Raw genomic sequence first — 18,439 nt, forward strand, 5'->3', positions numbered from 1 at the left:
TGCATTACATTGGCAATTGCATTTGTTCCTTAAAAGAGACAATGCACCCTGTCTTGTGCTAAATACATATACTAGCACACACGTGCACGATGTAAGTGCTCATATATTTATGTCAGTGATCTCCAACTCCGCTGCAGAGACTAACACAGCTCTCAGCTGGCTAACTGACGTCTGCCCGTGGCTCATTACCATGAGTGCTGCAGCCTTCAGCTTCACAGCCCCACACACAGAACTGATACACCCCAGAGAAGCCTTGCTGTCTGTGTTCAAATCCTAAGCCAAGATTTCTGCAGACGTTGAATCTCGCTTTAAGTACATCATTGATTGTCTGTATATATGCAAGAGGCTCATTATCCTTTTTCTTGTGGGGTCAAACGTGTCAGAAAGGGCTCATGTTGTGTGGTAATCCCTGGATGTTTGTGCTCATGGTGGATGCAGTGATGTGATGCTGAAGCTCACTTCAAGTGCCATGCATGTTCGCCAACTCTGTTGCACATTGGCCAAGGCAGAGAGAAATCCTGTGTAACAGCACATGCCCACTGAGATGGGGCCCCAGGTGCCTCCAGGCCACTCTCTTCCTTTTGGCCATGGAACCATTGGCTTCCTAAAGTACGTTATAAGCATGGCTGTATACTCTGCCTGTTCTCCAACAGCATACTTAAAAAAAAAATATATATATATATTTATATATATATATATATATATATATATATATATATATTAATATATATATAAAATTGACTATAAAATCTTTCGCTGTTGACATCCAGGTGTTCATTCACTGCATGTGTGACCACCACATGACTTTCATCAATCCATGGGTATGTGTTGTTTCTAGATGACCAGCAGTAGTATGCTGAATGTTAAAACCGAGCTGAACACGTTGGGTTTTCAGGTTTTAGTCAGGCACTGTGTAAATACTGGCCAATGCAATGCTGTTTAAGCACTTCTGCAAGGTGCAGCTGGAAACCTCTGTGATGGGTAATGGCTGTAGGCTGTCTGCATGCCGGGTTTTTAACGAACTGCATCCAGAGAACACTCTCATTTAAAAAAAAAAAAGAATATTCTTCACGACTGTATCCCACTGTTAGAGAAATTTGCTTTGATCCACATTTAATTTGGCAGTGCATCATCAGGAGTTCTCCATGCGCCCCGCCACTTCTCGGCTTCAGGATTATTTTTGCTTAGGTTGGAACTGCTTTGGGCTGTGTTTCCCAAGTATGGCACTGCATGTAATCCTGTACCCACCTCGCTCAGTGGGCTGCTGCTGAGGCATTTTCACCGTCTCCTGTTCCACCCCGTGCTCTTTGCCTGTGGAAATCCCATATTGGTGCCAGTTGCGGTGGGGTGGGATGGCTCTGTTCATGATCTATGAGAGGCAGTGAGCCCGGTGCTCCAGGGACAATTCTGCACTAAAGCTTTTCTTGAACGGAACACAAGTTTCCCTCAGTTTGTTGAAACCCGTGTAATGATTCAGTCCAGCATTAAGCCTGGCTGAATGCCTTTTTATTGGCTCCCCCTTTGAAGTCTGTTTTGTTAATCCACTTTAGTAAGATAATTTTAGCGTCTGTGCTGTATCCCATCACGTGTGTCGTGGATCTCAAAAGTAGCTGGTAGCCACCACAGCCACACTGTGTCCATCTGTCATGGTTTTGTGGGTTTTTTTTTGTTTTTTTTTGGTTCTCAGTATTCTGCATCAAAACATCATGTAGTATACTGGAGCATTAACATTTTAACTCCCAGTACACTACATGATGTTTTGATGCGGAATACTGAGAACCAAAAAAAAAAATAAAACCATGACACCATCCTTCTCCTGCTTTCCTTTAGCAGTGCAACCCTCAAGCTTCTGAACACATCTGCTGGTTTTGTTTTAGTGCTGATTTGAGAGGAAGCTTTTCATCCAGAGGGTGGTGACGCACTTCAACAGGTTGCCCAAGGAGGTTGTGGATGTTTGACTTTTGTCTCGCATTCCTGTATTATTGAAACCCACTTGTTTCAGTCTGCATTACATGGCATCGGGGAGGAAAGCTGAAGTTGACCATGCTGCAGTTAAACCCACATTGTAAATCACTGTTCAGAAGAGAGTGTGAGAGGGCACGAGTGCTGGGTGCCTCTTTAGAACACAGATGGATTTTCCAATTTTGGCAAGACTTCGTTAAAAAGGTACAAAAAATTGAATGATTAAGTTTTTTAGTAGCAATCTCAAGAGACCCTTTTACCAAAGGAATTATGTCAGGTGAGATTAGTGGTTCTGATAGAGATGGTTTATATGCAGTACCAAGAATCGTAGAATGGCTTGGGTTGGAAGGTATCTCAGGATCATCAACTTCCAACCCCCCACCACAGGCAGGGTCACCAATCTCCACATTTAACACCAGCCCAGGCTGCCCAGGGCCCCATCCAACCTGGCCTTGAACACCTCCAGGGATGGACGGGGCATCCACAGCCTCTCTGGGCAGCTGTTCCAGCACCTCACCACTCTCTGTAAAGCACTTCCCCCTGACATCCAACCTAAATCTTCCTTCCCTCAACTCTAAACCATTTCCCCTCATGCTGCTGTTATCTCCCCTTTCCAAGAGTTGTCTCCCCTCCTGTTTGTAGGCTCCCTTTAGGTACTGAAGGCTGCAATGAGTTCACCCTGCAGCCTTCTCTTCTTCAGGCTGAACAAGCCCAGCTCCCTCAGCCTGTCATTGTAGGGGAGGAGACAGCTGACCTGACAGCTTAAGAGCCTTTTTTGCTTGGAAAACTTTTAAGATGTTAGGAGATGGTGGGACTTTCAGTGACATTCAGCCAAATTGCCTTTTCTCCCCGTGAACATCTGTATGGTGTTGGTCGCCGCAATAGAAACTCACTAACATAACATTTCTCTGCATTCTCACTTTTCTTTAGGCATAGAAGTTCTTTGCAGGATGGCTTAAAAGGTACCGCAGTGCTGAGTTGGTTATTGCTAAATCACGTCTGAGTTTTGAGATTGGCTAGGCAGTGTCTTTTTTATTGTTCTACCACTTGCTGTATTTTCAGGAGATTACTTTCATGAAATAGAGTTGTGTTGAACTCCTTATTCACAGGCTCTTACATAATGGCATGTATTTTCTGAAGGGAAAGTGATATATCCTATGATTACCATCGCGTGCCTGGGATAGGGGAAGGAGTGAGAAATAGCTAAAAAGGCCAAATGAAAATTCTAGCTTATTTCTAACTCTCTGTAATGCTCAAAGCCCTTTAGAAATCTTTGGAAACTTCTGATGAAAATCCATTTTGTTATTAAATCTATGCCTGTATTACAAATGGAGAGCTTTCACCCTCTTTGAGTAAAAGGATTATCTCAGACCTTGATGAAATGCAGTCCTTGGCTTCTGCCTGGCATACGTGGGCAAAGATGTGGTCGGTATTTCAAGCTGGAAAGGATACTAAAAGCTTACGTTCCTGTCCTGCAGTGTAGGAATTTACCTGGAGAACTGGGTGCTATCTGCAGCAGTGTGCAGAGGGGCTCCCTGGCTATGCCAACAGCTGATTGTGTGACTTGGGTAAATGGTGGCATCTCCCAGCACTTGCCAAAGGACACCAGTACTTTTCGTTCATAGTGTGCACTTAAAAAAGAGTATATTCTAAATATTAGTCATCCCAGAGTTTGTGCTGCTTTCCCACCTCTGTGGTATCAGAGTGCTTCTCCAAACCTGGCTGGCCAGCAGCTGGTTGGGTGCTGGGGTGTGGAGCATCCAATACAGTGTGAGCACAGTGCAAAACTTACTGCCAAAAGGTTCTACAAAGCTCTTAAGTGAGGCTAGGAAAAGAAGGATGGGATGATCAGACGTTATTGAGCATGATAGCCTGGAATCACTGTGTCCCTAGACTGTTGGTTGCTGAGAACTATGGTTTTTCTTACAGCCAGGAATGTCTCTGTGTGGGTTTTGTTTCTACTTTCCCTACGTGTACGTAACTGTGCTGCTGAGCAGGGAAAGCAGGTGGTCCTGATTGGGTCTGTGCTGAGGGAGGATATCACCAGAGGAATCTAAAGAGGATGCCTGGGCAGGTCTGAAGAGGTTTGTCCTCAGGATGGAGACATTCAATATCACATCCTCGTAGCATATGTACACATACATATATATTTATATGTGTGTGTGTGTATGTATCTATATACACACACTTATTTCTCCTCCTCCAGAAAGCATCTCAAAGGTAAAGCAATCAGCAGAAGCTTTGAGCACTATCTGTGCAACAAATATTTGTGCTGCATAGCCATTGTCTTAAAAAACATTACCTTTATTACAAAGCAGCTGAAAAGAAAGCTTGATAGAGCTCGAAACTGAGCTCTTGGTCATGGTATATAGCTCAGTGCTCACGGAAAGCTTGAAAGTACAGTTCTCCTGCTGACCCTGTTTGCTGTCTGATCAGGCCCACCTGTAGCTCTGTGCCCATCCAGCAGCACCCCACGTAGAGGAGAGGAAGCCAAAGGATGCTTTGTCTGATGTGCTGTGGAGAGCTGTTGGTCAGATGAGTGTGCTGTGCTGACACGACATGCCCATCTCAGCTGAAGTCATCATTTCCTCACCTGTGCCAGGCACTGTGCTGCTGTCCTCCTTGGCACTGAGCACCAACACATGCTTTAGGTGTTGGCTGTGCTCACAGTGAGCTCAGAGGCTGCCACATCCTTGCTGCCGTACTAAGTGACCTCACGAGCACATCCTTTTCCTGCCAATGGGCCACTTAGAAAGCTGCATGCATTAAAGTCTCAGCAAATGGAGACTTTTGGAGGCAGTTTGAGGGACTTTTCGTGAGTGAAAATATGGAGTGCAGCAGTCCTGCCTCGCTCCTGGGCTGCTTCCTTCAAGTACTGAAAGAGCTGTATTTAGATTTACACCGTCAGATTTCTTGGGAAAGAGATACAAGACAAAGAAACAAAGCAGAAGAATAATACTGAACGTGTTCTTTGGAAGACCAAATCCCTTCTGACTGAATGCGTGCTGAGATAATCAGATAAGCAAAATGATTGCAACCTCCCTTTCCCAATATAAGAAGCATTTAGTCAAATTTGCCCTGATTGTATAGCAATGCATTACTAACAGGACTTAATGTAAGCTTTCTAAAGTCACAGCGTGTTGTTAGAAGCACAGATTAAGGAAGGTGTGTCTGTTAAGGCTCGCCACGCACCTGCGCTGTCCTCGTGTTTATAAAGATAAGAAGTTGGATGTCTGAATTCATACCTAATTATGACAGCTAATTAATAGAGGGATGTTCGAGGCAAAAGGAAAGAAGAACTTAAAAGATAATTTGTTCAGATTTTGGTGATTGAGCAAACCAAGGATATGCTGCAGACCTAGACACTCGCTGCGATCAAGGGTACTTCAGAAAGCAGTCATGGTCACTGTGCTGTTTTCTCCAACACAGGAGATCAGGGACGTGAGAATAGAAGGGAAGAACGAGAGCAAAGCAGCCGAGAAGCTGCAGCAATGACTCTTTGATTCTCGGATGAGGGTGGGACAGGAGCTCAGCCCGCCCCAAGCAGCGGCGAGCAGCCGGCCCTGCACTGCTGATAACCCGAAACGGAAGGGACCCACAGAGGTCATCGAGTCCGGCCCCACACAGCACAGCCTCAAACCACACTGCCTTCCATCTCACGTGGGGCACAACAGGTAAAAGCAAGGGAACGCAGACCCAAGAAAGCACGGCTTCAATTGTTTTTTGGGCTTTTCATGCCTCTCTATCTGCTCAAGAGGCAGAAATTGCAGGCATGATAACTTCTAGCTGTTTTGACTCCGTAAATATTGTTTTCCTTCCTTTTTTTTTTTTTTTTTTTTTGCTTTCTTTTCCAGTACCTCGTTGCCTACATCTCCACCTCAGCTCGCTGCCCTGTGCTGAGTCTCCTCTTGGCGGCAGGACAAGAAAGCCATGAGAACAAGGCACCAGGTGGGTTAGCTGCTCACGTTAGTTCTTCGGGCATAAAGAGCTGCGGTGTCACAGGGCGATGTTTGTTACAGGACTCCGGGTTCCCGTGTCCGCCTCCCTCTGCCTGCTGAGCTCCGAGGGATGGATGATGTCTGCTGGAGGAGATGGGGTTGTCCGGGGGGATCTGCTTCTGCACGTACGTCATATATTTGACAGGCACAAAGCGGGAGCTTTTCGTTCTCGTGCCATTCAAAAGACTGATCCGGCTCGTTCTCAGAGCCGTGCGACGTTTTGCAAGGCTGTTCAAGGTGAATTTTCTCAGTTATATCGCAGTGTCAAAAGTGAAGAGAAAGAATCACCTAAAGGTAACGAGTGCTGAGACAAAATAAATACATATGATCTTCTGCACGCGGTTTGCTTGCAGCTATTGTATTAAACTCTTCTAATGTATCCGGGAGGAGTTCAGACTGGCAGTCAAGGCTGGATAAAGTGTTTGCTAAGGGATTTAATGCAAAAGGCTTGTTTGGAAGGTCACAGCTGCCTCTGAGTGCATAAGAATAGCAACAATAGCACCAGCAGAATAAGTGCGAGCTGGCAGCGACGGGCAGTGCGTGCAGACACAACTCTAGAGGGAGAGCAAATCTCACTTTCTGAGCCAAGCGATGCGTATGGTTTAGCAATGTGATGTTTCTTTAGTGTCTGAATCTTTTGAACTTCGTGTTTTACCACTGCCTGAAGAGTTGGATTTGGAAACACTGATAAAAAAAAAAAAAAAAAAAAAACAAAACAAAAAACGGAGCTGCTGCTGTGGTATGGATGTATAGAGAGTACTATAGGGTTTACCAAACACATTAAAAGTTTTCCTTTAATCAACAAGAGCTTGAGTCTCAGGACGCTATGGTGATGTGCAAAAGTAATCCTGAAAGCTGTTTTCCCAGCTGTGGTCAGAGAGGGGAACATCTGCTTGGTTTTGTCTCTTAGCTTAATGAATGTGCAGTGCTTGCTCTGGGGAGGCTGGTCCACTGTGACTTGCCTTGTAAATGATTTGCCTGACAAAAGAAAAGCGATTGTGCGAATGCCAGTGGGCGATCTGTGCCATTTTATCAGCTCCTTGGGTTGCCCCCAATGGGGGGATGGTTTTAAACTGAGGGGAGGTTCAGGTTGGATATTAGGAGGAAGTTTTTCACTCAGAGGGCGGTGAGGCACTGGAACAGGTTGCCCAAGGAGGCTGTGGATGCCCCATCCCTGCAGGCATTCAAGGCCAGGCTGGATGTGGCTCTGGGCAGCCTGGGCTGCTGGTTGGTGACCTGCACACAGCAGGGGGTTGGGACTGGATGAGCACTGTGGGCCTTTGCAACCCAGGCCGTTCTATGATTCTATGTGTTCGGTGGAACTTAGATAAATAGCCCCATCTTTAAGGATGCTCTGTGCTCTGTGATGCGCAAAATAAGCACAGCAATGAAAGGATTGTTTCACTACTTTTAACTGTTGTTGGTCTGAGAGCAATGAGGCGGAGACGTGAAGAGGGATTATTTAGTAAAATTAAGCTCGAGTGAAAAAAAAAAAAAATTGGCAGTGAAATGAAGCCAACAGTGGGGTAATTAGCTTCTCAATTATTTTTAAAAAAGTGAATTATGCACCGACGGTGAAGTGCATTCAGCACAACATAACCCAACCCATTTAAAGCTGTTCTGTGTGAAGCAGCGAAAGTCGTATAATGAATTAGTTGGATTAAGTAGGAGTTACTGCAGTCCCTTGTGGGCACAGGTAGAGGAAATGCCGCATCTGCTGTGCTCTGCTCGGGCTGTTTGAGCACCAGGCACCATCCCCAGCTTTGTGGTTCTCTGGAGCCTTTCCATCATCACATGCGACAGCAGTGTCCTGTTCCCTTCCCTTTGGTGATGTGCTGTGGTTCCGAGTGCTCAGCCCTTGGGAGCAGTAGCACACTTGGCACTCTCATGTCTTCATGATGTAAGCAGATCTTTGCAATTTCTGCAGTCTTTGCTTGACTCCAAGCTCCAGCGAGCAGAACTGTAGCAGGCCCAGCAGCGGTTGGGAGCAGAACCTTATCAAGGAACATTTGTGCTGCTCTTGGTGGCAGCGAGGGTCTGTGACCCCAACCAATGCAGGGAACGAAGCACTGGGGACAGGCAGAGCTGAGTCCAGTGCCTCCTTGTTAAACAGAGAACTTAAGGGGTTGTTTGGATCCAGTTCTGCAATCATTTCTTACTACGTGTCTCCCATATTTGCAAGAAAACAGTTTCACGTTTAAGATTGTATACGTTTATGCTCAGGCTCAATTCTGTAAATTTTGTGACACAGCCTTCTGCTGAGCACCCTCTGTTCAGTGTCATGTTGTGTCTGTGGAAATAACAGTGTTTTTAACTTCAATCGTGCATTCAACGTGTCAGCAAGGGAGCATCTATATTCATAGCTTCTTCCGCAGATTTATTGAACTTCTCAGGTTACAGAAGCCACAACCAAAAAACATATTTCTCAAATATTGTTTGATTCATAAAGTCCTTAATTGCTCAGTTATTGCTCGCTAATGCTCGTGGTACTGCTGTAATTGAAGCAGTAAGAGGTTTCTCTTCATTTAGTGCCAAAACAAACGTGAAACATTAAACCCCTGTGGGTGCAGATTATTGCAGGCACAGCCTGAAATTGTTGAAAGATGAGATTTAGGACAACCAGCATTGCTTCCATTGTCAAAAAGTCTTGACTGTGAAGTTAACCCTTTCTGGTACTGAGCAAGGTACTTCTCGCACAGAAGACAATGGTGCTTCTTCTCTACTCCACCATGCCTTGCTTGCACTACAAGCTTGCACTACACTGCTTCTAGGGCTTCAACTTCCCAATGCCTAAAACCCTTGTAAAGCTGACTGCTGACATTCCTTAAGTGATTCCTTAAGATGTGGAGAATCCAGATACACTTCTTCCATTGTTGAGAGTTCAGGAAGTACTGTTCTCTAAGACAAACATTCTGGGAAAATCATAGAATCATTATAGAATCTTAGAATGGTTTGGGTTGAGAAGGGACCTCAAGGATGATGAAGCTCCAACTCCCCCACCAGGCAGGGCCATCAACCTCCACATTTCATAGCAGCCCAGGCTGCCCAGGGCCCCATCCAACCTGGCCTTGAACACCTCCAGGGATGGACGGGGCATCCACAGCCTCTCTGGGCAGCTGTTCCAGCACCTCACCACTCTCATAGGAAAGCACTTCCCCCTGACATCCAACTGAAATCTTCCCTCCCTCAACTTAAAAGCATTTCCCCTTGTCCTGCCGTTATTTACCCTTTCAAAGAGTTGACTCCCCTCCTGTGCAAACCTCTCAGATTTCAGAGGTTTGGAGGAAGGCTATGAGGAGATGTCTAGATAAGAAACATGTGGCAAAAGGTGGATCTGGCAGAACTACTCAATTTTTGTGTTTCTCACCAATCCTCACTGTGTGCTTCCTTACATATTTTCAGTTTGTTTGCAAGACTGTAAAACAGAATTCCTCCTGTAAGAATTTCATAACAGGAAAGAACTTTCTCAATTATTTTACTAAGATCACTGGGACTAAAATGCTAATCTTTGAATAGATTTGAAAGAAAATCCTGTTTTTAGATGATTAAGGGCCTGGAGCTTCCCCATATGAGGGAAGGCTGAGTAACCTTGGTTCAGCCTGAGGAAAAGACAGCTGGAGGGAGATCTGTTAAATGTTCATGAATATCTAAAGGGAGATGGGAGGAAAATGGATGAGGCCAGGCTCTTATCAGTGATGTGTAGTGGTAGGACAAGGAGCAATGGCCTAAAGCTTGAACATAGGAGGTTCCATACAAACAGGCAGAACTTCTTTGTGTTAAGGACGATGGAGCACTGGAGCAGATTGCCCAGAGAGGTGGTGGAGTATCTTTATATGGAGATATTCAAGACACGGCTGGACATCAACCTGAGTGACCTACTGTGGTGTATCTGCGTTCGCAGAGAGCTGGACTCGATGGTCTCTTGAGGTCCCTTCCAACCCCTGACTCTGTGTGATTCTGCCTGTAAACCTCTACAGAGTAAACATTGCTGTCGATTGCTGTGCAAACTACAGTCTGGGTCTGACTTCAGCAAAAGAAAACCCAACAAAACAAAAAACCCTTGAGAAAACATTGCAGCATCTGCATAGAGCTCGTAAGTCCCTTTCTTCAAATTCCATGTATTTATGTATTGATTTATTTAATGACACCCATACGGTGGCTTTTCTGTATAGCATAAAATATTTTTTCTTTTATGTAGTTAAAAATAATTTGCTTTCTTCATTAGAGTTACAGACTTTTCAACTCCTAATAGCTTGATCGTCATTGTCATGCCTAACAACATAATTGAATAATTTCTTTGGCAGTGTTTACTGTCCAACACTACAGTGAAGCTGCTTTTTCTTTTGTCCTCTTCATCAGTAAGACAAAGGAGTGTGCCTCATGTTGTGCCTGTTGTGAACGCCTTCGTTGTTAGTTAACAGCTTACATGTAGGTTGCTTAATTGGATGTTATTTCTTCTAGAAACCTTAATGCAAGTCCAGTGCATTTCAGACTTGCCTGTGCAATTTTGTACTGTTTTGCCTTCTCTTTAGAAATTACAGGAAGTTTGCTTGGTGCTATGAAATCAATGCCTACTATTTGTCATTCGATAATTGCGTTGTCCATGCAGCTGCACGGTGAGTCCATAACAGCAGTTTTCTTTTGAGATGCTGTCTTTGGCCAACTGATGCTGGTGGAGGAGCTGCAGAAGGCACACGGTAGTGAGGACAGCATGGAAGCCCACTCAGCCCCCACCTCCCATACAGACAGGCTTTGTGCAGCTGGGCCAGCCTGGTCTGATGGGAAGATGTGACACTGAGGGATGCAGTTTCTGGGCTTGGTTGGGGTGGGTTGACAGGTGAATTTGATGATCTTAGAGGTCTTTTCCCTCCTCTGTGATTCTAAGATCCATGCGACTGCTGGTGTGTGGGATGCACTTCTGCTGGCTCCTGTGATCCTGCACCAGTTAACCTTACCAGTGTGTGTGCCTTGGAACTCTTCCTGGGTGTATTTGATGTGCCATTGAAGAGTTGTAATTTTCCAAGTTGAGAAAATAAATGTGTAGGCAGCACTAAAATTGAGTCCAAGAGCAACACAGGGTAGGAAATGAGTTGCAGGCTGGTTTTAGATAGAAGAGATTTGATCTTCTAGCGTGGTGATTACAGAATAATTTACCAAAAAAAAAGTAGATAATGTATCCTGTGGTGATAATCTCGGTCTGCTAACCATGAGATTTGATTTCATAAATTGAACTGTTGATTCTTCAAGCGAAATGATGCACTCACAAATAAATAACCCATCCATCGATTAATAATTGATGCTTGTGTTGCAGCTTCCTGAATAATTCAGGCATGTATCTTCCCTCTGCCTGGACCTCACTTCTTCCTTGTGCTCCTCACTTCTCCCTTCCAGGTTGGTTAGTGTCTCTCCGCCTCTTTCCTTTGATTCTTTTATCAACAGTATTTGAACTGATAAAACCACAGCCAAAACTGAGCAAGACTGTTGAGTTAAAAACAGGCTTTCACACCATAAAATAAGATTTTATTGAGGTTTTCAGGGAAGAAGTCAAAGTTGAGGATCATATTAATTGAAGCCTGAAATGAATGGCTATTGCAATATCACAGAATGATAGAATGGCCTGGCTTGAAAAGGACCACAATGATCATCTGGTTTCAATCCCCTGCTATGTGCAGGATCACCAACCACCAGACCAGGCTGTCCAGAGCCACATCCAGCCTGGGAAGGAGTTTCCAGAGCATCCCATTGCAGACTGGTGGATGCTGATTGCACAGGTTGGGCTCCAAGCTCTGCTCTGCTGCTCGGGTGGCAATCTGTCCTCTGCTGCTGCATTGTGTGTCACACCCAAAGCACGATGCCTCTTTCAGCAATTTCTTTTAAGACAGGAGGTGGATCAGACACATCTGGAGTGCAGACATGTGTCTTGTTGCTTTCAGTTCAGTGAGGATGGAGACGGTTTGGATAGACTGGAAAGTGAACCATCTTAAAATGTCGCTTTCTGCCCAAACCAGGAAAGGACAGTCTGGTATAGCAGCAAGGGAAGTGCTACAGTATCGTTGGGATGAAAAAGAGGAAGGAAAATTCATAATTGGTTATTTATTTATTGGTTATTTATTATTTATTTAATGGTTATTTATCTATTTGTGCTGTTGAATGCCAAGATAGAAACATGAAGTTATTTTAAATTGACCTCTGGAAAAGAGTTCTACTTGGGGGAAAAAAAAACCTCCGGCATCAAGAAATGTGACGTTTGTTTTCCAGCTTTGTGCTCCATCTTAAACAGCATGTTTCAAAGATGTTTAGTTCAGACATCAGTCACAAAGAGTGTTTTGTACCTTGCACAGAATACAGATTTGCTGATATGTGGGGACGACTTCAATTTCACCCTTTTTTTTTTTAATTTTCTTGGGGTTTAGGGAAAAATATAAGGGATACGCACAAAGGTCGACTTGTGTGCTAACGTTGGGTGCTGGTCTATTTTGGCTGAGCAAGTTCTAATGCCTGCTTGTGTAAATAGTGCGGGATGCACCAACATGAGTGTGGACTCTGCCTTGAAATTTTATCCCTGCATGTCAATACAAATCCTCTTCATGTTGAGAGCAAGACTTAGAAATTTAACTCCACATGCATTTATCACTTCTGAAATTTTTTTAAAATATTTTTTTTAATTTGAGTGCATTTCAAATACATATGATGGTGAAATGAAATGTAAAAAAGTGGATGATTTTCCTGATGTTCAAACTATGAGGTTCCCTAAGAATTTGCCATTGGGCAATCTCACAACAAACCGTCACTGTGCTGTAAGCAATGTGTAAAGGGCATGGAGGAGAGCTGTGCTCTTCAGGCTGCCCAGAGAGGCTGTGGATGCCCCATCCATCCGTGGAGGTGTTCAAGGCCAGGTTGGATGGGACCTTTGGCAGCCTGGTCTGGTATTAGATATGGAGGTTGGTGGCCCTGCCTGCAGTGAGGGATTGGATCTTCATGATCCTTGAGGTCCCTTCCAACCCAAGCCATTCTGTGATTCCATGACTGATTCTTGAGATGTGGCAAAGAATTCTCCAGAATGTACAAGCCAAATTCCCTCCAAGATTTGTATAGAAAAGACCTAGTGAAAGACTTGGGCCAACCACAGCCTATTCTTAACAGGAAATAGCTGGGACTTGGAGAGCTCTCTCCAAGACTTTAAGTACAGGGTAGAATTGAAAGAAAGCAAATATGTTCGTGCTTTTCAACACATTAATTTTCCAGTGCTCATATAATTCATCCATGCCACGCAGACGCCAACAATTTAAAATAATTGTGGAGTGAATGCCTAGAAGCAGAGTGCGTGTCACATTGAGTTCCTTTGGTGGGACTGAATCACTCTTCTTTATTGTACTTCCCTGTTACATCAAATGTAAATGGACGTGAAAGGTGTAATTTCCCTGGAGTCTGAGCCGACACTTTTGTCAGGTTTGGCCCCGCTTCCTGTCATTCTGTTTTGCTCTCTGTCTGATTTTGTCAAGTATCTGTCTGAGCTTTCCACTGATAGTTACATGATTGCCTGAAGCTCTACTAATTAATAATTAGCGTTCACTTTTCTCTTCTGCTTCTCAATCCAGCGTTATTGTTGTGGCCTCTGGCAGAGCTGCTGCCTGTAAAGGTGCTGAGCTGGGCGCCTCATACAGCCGACCTGTCACTGCTCATTAAGGGATGCTCCGTTGGGCCATCTGCACAACGCAGTTTGTCCCTGGTTTTCTCTGTGCCAAGGACACCACTGAGGCCCCGTTCTGCCTTGCAGCAATGGCCGGACCATGGCCACATGAGGTCACTCCTTGAGGTGTGATGTGGGGTTCAGCTCTGATTCCCACTGTGAGCTCACGTGCTCCCTCAGAGCACCATTTGAGGAGCTACATTTGTGACTCCTTCAGGTGCAGCTCTGAATGATATCATCCTGTAAAAATCTCTCAAAATATATATTTTAGAAACAAGTTGGAGCTATATATTCAATACAAAGGGTGTGGATGAATATCAACAGTCTACATTCAGAACAGTTCTGTCTCTGCTGAGGCTCTGGGGCAGATTTTCTACTTGCAGTTGGTGTGAAGCTGAGGCTGTGAGGCTGTTTTCCATGTGAGGGACTTGGCTAGGAATGCGAGTGAAATATTAAGGTAATGTGAGCAGGATGATTTTCACTTTCCCAAGTAGTTCTGTTGAAGAACCTGCCCTGTAGCAAAGCTAAGTACAATTCCCGTTCATTAAGCACGATGACAGAGCATTAAAATTTCAAATAAATTCTATGCAGGGAGCCCAGGCTCTGAGTGCACCTCCTGCATTTCGGTTAAATACATTTTGGTTCTGACCATTGCTTTGATTTGCATTTTTCTTTCTCTGCTCAGTAGCAGCACAAAGAGCCTCCTGAAGTTTGTGTAATGGCCCTGTTGACTTCAGAAGGATTTGGTATAGTCTCTAAATGAAAAACTGATCCTAAACAGTGGGTTTTCATTATGATTATGAAAGGATATGCACAGATATATATATATATATATATATATATATTTGTAAAGTTTTTTATTTACCATTGCCTAAGATGTTACTGGTTATAGCTGTTCAGAAAAATATACTTTGTTTTTCATAACAGTGGATTCACTTCAGTTATAAAATCCGCGTTGTGATTCCTTATTGAAAGTGCTGAGAGAGACCATTGTCCCTGAACTGAACAGAGAAGCTTCATGATGACAAAGCTTCTGTGACAATAAGGCCGTGCAGTCCTCTTTAATTCACACTTCAGGTTTCATTCTGCTCCGTCAGTGCAGCAGTTGATGTCTTTGGTCCCTCAGCAGCAAGTCACATCAGGAGCACTGAGGCAATAAGCGTGTCTGCTAATGGAAGAGTCAATGGGGTTCTTGAAACAAAGCCACAGTTTGCCAGATGACCCGAGGTTTTCATTAAGGGAGCTAAAATGTCAGAGAGAGGGCTAAAGTTGGTAGTTCTGGTTACAGCCCATCGCCATGCTCATGCAGGTCAGCACTTCATGGAACAGAGGGCAGTGCAGGTTGCCCAGGGCTTGGCTGTGTTCACGTAGCTCCATCCCAGGGCAGCCTCCAGAGGAACTGGTGCAGTGAATCACGTTATTTTTACAAACCAAGAAGGAAATGACATTCGAATACCATCCCATTTCCCGTGTTAGAACCAAAGCACAGAATTATTGAAATTATTCTTGCCATTTTATTTTAAAAGATCTTTTATTAAACCTCCTTCAAGCTTTAATAAGTTAGTTTTATAATGTATAATAACTTACTTCATTCTCAGGCCTTAGGAAAGATATCCATAGCTTGTAATATTTATTTGCACAGAACCATAGGGCAGTTTGAGTTGGAAGGGTCCTTAAAGGTCCCCAAGCCCAGTTCTTTGCATTGAACAGGGACATGTTCCCTGACTATTCATTCAAACTAGCTCTAAATGTGCCATGTAATGCATTCTAGCTTTAGACATTTATCCTCACATTCTGCAGTGTTTTGAAAATCTTGAAGCTGTTTTTTTAAAGGTATCCATCAAGCTCCTTTCCTGCCAGAAATTCAGGTATGGCTATTACTTCTGTGCTTCACTCCACATACAAATAAGATGTCGCTGTGAGCAGAAATGCCCATTTAAGTACAGGAAAACACATTTCACTTTTTGCCATTTCTGGAAGGCTTGTCTGTTTGCAGCAACGATGTAAATATGATAGATACGTTTAAGTGAGAGACTCAGTATGTAGGTGCAGATTATGGCAAATGGAGTGTTAGATCCCTGTTCACTGGAGTGGAAGGCATTGAAGTTAATATTTTTAAAGAAAAAACATTCGGTGATTCTACAAGTGTTCCTTTGGTTACCACAGGACAAAACCTGCAGCATGGTCTCTTCTTGCTGCTCGTGTTTCTGGGAGTTTCTTCAGTGCTTGGTATGGGATGAGTGTTGGACTGCTGTACAGAACTGAGCATCCAGAGCACAGACAGACGTGATTTTGGTGTTTGCTGGCAGTGTGAGGAGCAGAAGCTGAGAGATGGGTGGATTGTGGGACCCACTCTCTGTGCACCACAGGGCAGAATCGGGCCCTGCTGATGGATGCTCCTGTTGAAATGGGAAACTTTTTGGACTTCTTCTGCTTTCTAAAGGTGAAGCCACATGCAAGGTGCCTGCTGAACGAGAACTTACTCCTCTCTTTTCCATTTGCTTACTGACACCATCTCTCTTTTTTTCTCAGATCTTTTCCTACTCTCCTTTTTTTCCCCTCAAAAGTACTTTGCATTTGCTATCAGCTGAAACTAAAATTTAGTGCCTTTAGTGGAAATAGGATTGATCCTCTATTTCCTTTCCCCCTCCCTGATTTCTACTCTTAGTTTATTTTCATCCACTCTTTTAGGACAAGGACTGGAGATGGCATAACCTGAGTGAGACTGATGTGAAGAGGCAGTCAGGTCCAGTTGGGTGTTGACTCCTGCTGTGAATGTCCAACTCCCATTGCAGTCCATGTCAAGTTCTCACACCGTCACCATCTGTCCAGATGTTCCTGCAGCAGAACCCTGTGCAGGAAGCATAGGTTGCTTCAGAAACAGAAAACGTTGTGAAAGAAAATTGAAAGAATAAATATTTTGGTTTTGTGTCATGAGTGCCCCACTCTCAGAGCTGATGGCACATAAGTGTTCACAACGGCCACCCCAAAGAGTAATACTCAGTCTGTGGGGCAGCACTGATCTCGAAAGTTACCTTCATTCTTGTACTGCTTTTGAGAAGCAGTTTTTGTCTAATATACTCTCCTTTTTGATTTTCTGTTTTATAGTCATAGAATCATAGAATCATAGAATTGCTCAGGTTGGAACAGACCTTAAAGATCATCGAGTCCAACCACAACCCAACCATAGTACCCTAACAGCCCTCTGCTAAATCATGTCCCTGAGCACCACATCCAAATGGTTTTTAAACACATCCAGGGATGGTGACTCAACCACCTCCCTGGGCAGCCCATTCCAGTGCTTAACAACCCTTTCTGTGAAAAAGTTTTTCCTGATAGCCAGTCTAAACTTATCCTCGTTCAGAAATTAAAAAAATAAAAATAAAAATTAATTGGGAAAAAAAAAAAAGGCTTTTCATGTGTGTATAATTTGGGGTTTCCTCCCCAATAGGAGGTGGTTTCTCCTTGGTGCAGCTGCTCCCTGCCAAGCATTGCTGGGCACTGCAGGCGGTACACAGTGGCCTCCTGTGGTGTCAAAGACCCCACTGCCATTTCCCAGAAAGCTGAAATGCTTCTGTTTGTATTGATTTCTTTGTCTGAGGGTGACAGAGGTTGAAGCTGGACAACTTCAGACCAGGAAATGAAGGATATTTTTCCAGAGGCGAGAAGGTGAACGTTGCTATAACTTACCAGAATTCTTGGGAAGGAGGGAAATAAATTTGAGCTGTTTTTCTAAAGGATATATGCCTTATTTTTTTGCTGCTTTCCTATGGTCTGTATGATAGGAAGGGGGAGGAAAGATGTGTTTCTGGCACTAGAATGCCAGAGAAATCTCCTGGAAATAACACTTAAAATTATATGGGGAAAGAAATCTCTGATTTTCTTGTTTCTGCATTTGTTTGTGAAGTTTGCTCTGCCTCCAGGATAATATTTTTCTCACAGGGGAAGAAGGCAGGATGGCACACTGAGAGAAATATCCGCTTTTGGATATCTTTTATATGCTTTTGGATGTGATCTGACAGTGCTTTTTTCTCCCTTCCTTTTCTAGCCCCAAGAAGCAGAAGGGCTGAATGTGATGGTGAAGACCCACCTTTGGTTTCTGGCTCTATCTGGACAGAAGAACACTCACGCTTCACTCTCATCCTAGAAACAAGCCTTGCTTCTTTGTAGGTGTGCACAGACGGTGCTGGGCCAGGGCAATGCTTTCTGCTGGCATTTGGGGCTCACATGGGTCACGAGCTTCTGGAGGCAGGGTCACAGCACCCAAGCCTGTCCCAGAGAGCACGATGCATTTGGGCAGATGGGTTGCAGCAGTAGGTGCTGTGTGGGACATTCCTAAATTTGTGACCTGTTAGAAGCTACCAATAATTGTTTAATGTGGCTGGCTTAGGCTCGTTTGGGTTTTTTGGTAATGCTTCATGTAGTTTTGGTTCCTCATTAGTGAGGAGCTTAAAGCTGAAGGCTGCTCAGGCACTGGATTATTTTGTGTATTCTCAACTCAGCACCAATTCATTGTGGAGCTCCTGTACTCTGAACTACGATGTTCAGCCCAGTAGGTGCTGCTCCTTCTTGCGTTGCAGCCTCCAGTGGGCTCTCAGCAGCTACATTTCACTTTTGCAAGTTGTTCAAATGACCTGGAGCATAAATGTGCCTGGATATGAGTGGTGGAAGGTGCAGCTCTTGGTGATGGTTCCTTATGCTTCTTGTGGGAGTACACAACCATTGTTACAATTTAGTGATCATTCAATAGATACGGCTTTGTTTTATTTTTAAATAAATCAGATGTTTT

General features: G+C 44.1%; 1 long non-coding RNA gene across 1 annotated transcript; it reads left to right on the plus strand.

Moving 5' to 3' along the window:
* Window positions 1–5,401: 5,401 nt before the first annotated feature.
* Window positions 5,402–11,299, plus strand: LOC146543907 (uncharacterized). Its single transcript, XR_014884635.1, has 3 exons — window positions 5,402–5,636; window positions 5,817–5,910; window positions 11,272–11,299. It is a non-coding gene; the product is annotated as an uncharacterized LOC146543907 (long non-coding RNA).
* The last annotated feature ends 7,140 nt before the right edge of the window (window positions 11,300–18,439 follow it).

The sequence above is a fragment of the Meleagris gallopavo genome, chromosome 8 (genome assembly GCF_905368555.1).
Source record: "Meleagris gallopavo chromosome 8, MGAL_WU_HG_1.1, whole genome shotgun sequence".
Classification (NCBI taxonomy): Eukaryota; Metazoa; Chordata; class Aves; order Galliformes; family Phasianidae; genus Meleagris; species Meleagris gallopavo.